This window comes from Lytechinus pictus, chromosome 16 (genome assembly GCF_037042905.1).
Source record: "Lytechinus pictus isolate F3 Inbred chromosome 16, Lp3.0, whole genome shotgun sequence".
Lineage (NCBI taxonomy): Eukaryota > Metazoa > Echinodermata > Echinoidea > Temnopleuroida > Toxopneustidae > Lytechinus > Lytechinus pictus.
The window spans coordinates 8,629,701-8,633,539 of NC_087260.1; the positions used below are offsets into that span (position 1 = coordinate 8,629,701).

Genomic DNA, 3,839 nt, shown 5'->3' on the forward strand with positions numbered 1-3,839 from the left:
GCTGTAGCAAATCAGATTAAACTTCTTGTTTCAAGGAGCAGATTAACAATCAATCACTAATTTGCCATTAACTGCAAGACATTATGATTGATTTAGGGACCAAAAATAGACTTGCAATTGATCGCAAGTTTCTTGCAACACCCCATAAATCTTTCTGTGCAATACAAAAAATGATCCCCACGGAACCAACTCACTGTTCATCAAGCCCTTTTGGGATCCAACGATTTGAAACAGGGGCGGATACAGAATTTTCCAAAATAGGGGCACATTTTCCCGATGAAAATTTGACAAGCAAAAAAAAAAAAGTTTTCACCTAAAATTGAAGGTCATTTCATCCGCGGAAAATTTGACAAGCATTAAAAGGGCCTCACTTTCAAAGGGTGGGGGCACACTTAAGTAAAAGCGGTATATTTACGTTACAACTTTTGATTATGGCTCTCAAAGGGGGGGGGGTACGGGCCGGCTGTGCCCCCCTCCCCCTGTATCCGCCACTGATTTGAAATGAAAAGACTTTTTAAAAATGGTGAAATAATTATGAGGGAACCTGAATAAATAAAAAAAATGCAAAGCTTTTTCAGTCTGCAGGATCCATGAAAGTATCAAGTCTTGATCTATAGGAGAGGACACGTACTATAACTCGATTTCATAGAGAAATGCCGAAATATAACAATAACAATTGTTTGTATTCAAAGGGGAAATTCACACTGAAGAAAAGTTTGTTGTAAAAATAGCATAAAGATATAATTCAAAAAATATTGGTGAAGGTTTGAGGAAAATCCATTAAAGATTAAGAAAGTTATAAGAATTTTAAAATGTGCATTTCTAACGTCATTAATGAGCAGCTGCCCCATAAGTATATTTTTGTAATAGAGTATCGAAGTGTGACGTCAGTTGCCATGGTGACATGGTGTCATGGCGGGCTGGTTCTAAATAGAGTCGCAGCTGACGATCGTCTGTACACATTTGTATGACTTGCTCGTCTGAAAAATAGGTTGCAAGCGATCAAATTCCGATAGCAATTTCTCCTTATATGAGAAACACACGCTTTTATTCGGCGGGTTCATTTGTTTAGAACCAGGCCGCCATGGCATCATGGCAACTGACGTCATCGCTTCGGTACTCTCTATAAAATGCATAAAACTGTTCAGGAACGGGAGTGAAATGATATGTCTACTGATATATTGAAGGTACAGTAAAAACCTTTTTTTCAATATTCTGAGAAAATGACACATTTCATTGATTTCTTACCATACGATTTGTAGTTAAGCTGCTCGCATATGACGTCACAAATCAAATAATTGAAATTCTAACTTTTTTTATTCTTGATGGACTTTTCTCAAACCTTCGGCAATATTTTTATTATTTTTTAGCTATTTTTACGATAGGGGTGAACTTCCCCTTTGAAATATTGATGAAAACATTAAACTTTGTTTACCACTGATCCGGATGACCAAGAGCCAATAACTGTTTCGATTTCGACAAAATGAAGTCGCATTATGTTCATGTTTTTGGTGGTGTCCGATTCATTTTTCAAACTACGCAGAATAACAGTGACGTAATGAGCAAAAACTTTTGAGAGGGGCCAGACATGGCATTATGGAGCAAAATTCTTTTAGTTTCTTTTAGTTTTCTTTCCCTTTTCTAAATCTGTTGAATATAATAGAATATGCATCCCACTTTCGCGGATTGATTTCTTTAAAGAAAAATCCTGTTGATATCAGAAATGATCAAATACGCCATCTTTCCGTTATCATAACTATGTATGATTTTTTGTTTGGGTTTCAAAATGATCATAGTTGGCATGGTTAGTAAACCTGCAGGCAATTTCATTGTGTGACCAAAAATAAAATCGATAGGTATGGTTTGTGCAATACATCCAAATGACAATAAGAATGATACCCTTTAGATATAAATTTTATTCGTTCATATTCAGTATGTAACGTATTAGACCTAGCATTGTAATAAAAATATGTTTCGAAATGAATTGTACACGTAATATTTTCCTCCTTGTCTTATGCATCCAATCTCTTTTTTCATTCGTTGCATTTGAATGAAAAAAGAATACGCTACAGTGAAAATCGAAATGAGATGTTACACCTAGTATCCACTGTCACGAATTACGTCACTACTGAAACCGTGGTCTTAGTCGTGGAATGATCGTAGTGATCGTATCCCATCGTACCAGACAGATCGTGTAAGAACAGTCGTGGCAATCGTAATGTGTGTATAAATATATATATATATATATTTTCTGATGAAGCCCTATGGGCGAAAATTTGATCAACTTTTCTATCTACGGTTGTTTTATTCACCTTGTATTTTGCTTTATACTATCACAACCGACGCAGGACCTTCATTTTTATTCTTGTCTGATATATATATATATATATATATATATATATATATATATATATATATAGTGTGATGATAAGTTTACTTCTACCAATCGCTGTTGAGTTGTGAATATTAAACATAATGAGATGAGGCGAGGCCAACTCAACAGATGACGCAGGACACCATTATTTGCTTTAGCTTTCGTCTTTTAATTGAGACTTCGTCAGAAGCGTCTGAAAAATATGAGGAGATACAACATCCAAGTTTGTTTTGCACATCAATGAATTATCACCCCGCCTCATCTCATTATATATTTATATATACATATAAGCTGTTGTACATGTATAACTTTACACATATGTATACTTTCTCCCATACGTGTACTGTATCAAAGCAATAGCTTTGATCCAGCTGAAGCATGGCGGCTTGTCTTTGTTCGAAACCCACCTTCACCCGACAAAGGAAATTATAATTCGTATAGTGTCGAAAATCTGTCTATCTGACGGTCAATCGGATCGGGGTCGCCCTAGCTACTAACCCGTCTCTGTGGTCTAGTGGTTAAGGCACCGGCGTTCAAAGCTGGAGACACGGGTTCGATTCCCGGCAGAGACATTTTTTCGGCATCACCAATTTTTCCAAAGGGTAGATAGCTCTGGGGAACCTTGATTTAAGCTACGCCTACCATTGTTCTCTTCATCCATTTCTTTACAATATATATATATATATGTATATACACACACACATTACGATTGCCATATATATGTATATAATGCAATAACAGAAAAAGATGGTAGAACGAAGGCGATGAAGAAACAAATAAAGGCGGAAGATATAAGAGAGAAAGAAAGAAAGAAAGAATGAGAGAAAAATAGATAGATTGATAGATAGATAGATAGATAGATAGATAGATAGATAGATAGATAGATAGATAGATAGATAGGTAGGTAGGTAGGTAGATAGATAGATAGAAGGGCGGATGTGGGAAGTGTAATGTCAAAAGAATAGTAAGAACGAGAAGGGTGACAGTAGAACAATAAATATAGATATAAAATAAACACGAGATAAATTTAGTGACAAGAGGGCCAAAGGAGATAATAAAAGATAACGAGAAATAGAAAGTCAGATTGACGGAACACAAAAGAGTGTGGTTTGAGTTTTCGAAGACAAATCCAATTAGTAAATCATATCAATTGTTATGATGATATTAGAAACGATAGCTTTAGTTTTCTGATTGGTCGTACGCAGGGGCGGATCCAGGGGCGGTATTCTGAACATTGTCTTTTCTCCATATTTTATCTTATCTCAGAGATATGACAAAGTCGGTATTCTGGTGGATGTCATAACTTTTGTCACAAATATTGTCATAAATTTCGTCTCTTCTCTTTGGCGCGCACCAAAAATATGCGGCTTTGAATGCGCGTAATCCTTTTATACAAGCAAAAGATATGACAAAATTTATGACAGGGGGGTAGCAGTCATAAATATTGTCAAATATCTTTTAGTTC

General features: G+C 35.7%; 1 long non-coding RNA gene across 1 annotated transcript in view; it reads left to right on the top strand.

Moving 5' to 3' along the window:
• The window catches only part of LOC135156985 (uncharacterized), a 6,416-nt gene extending 4,439 nt beyond the window's left edge, over positions 1-1,977 (top strand). Inside the window, exon 3 of the long non-coding RNA XR_010296055.1 lies at positions 1-1,977. This exon is cut by the window's left edge and continues 1,415 nt beyond it. This is a non-coding gene — a long non-coding RNA (uncharacterized LOC135156985).
• The last annotated feature ends 1,862 nt before the right edge of the window (positions 1,978-3,839 follow it).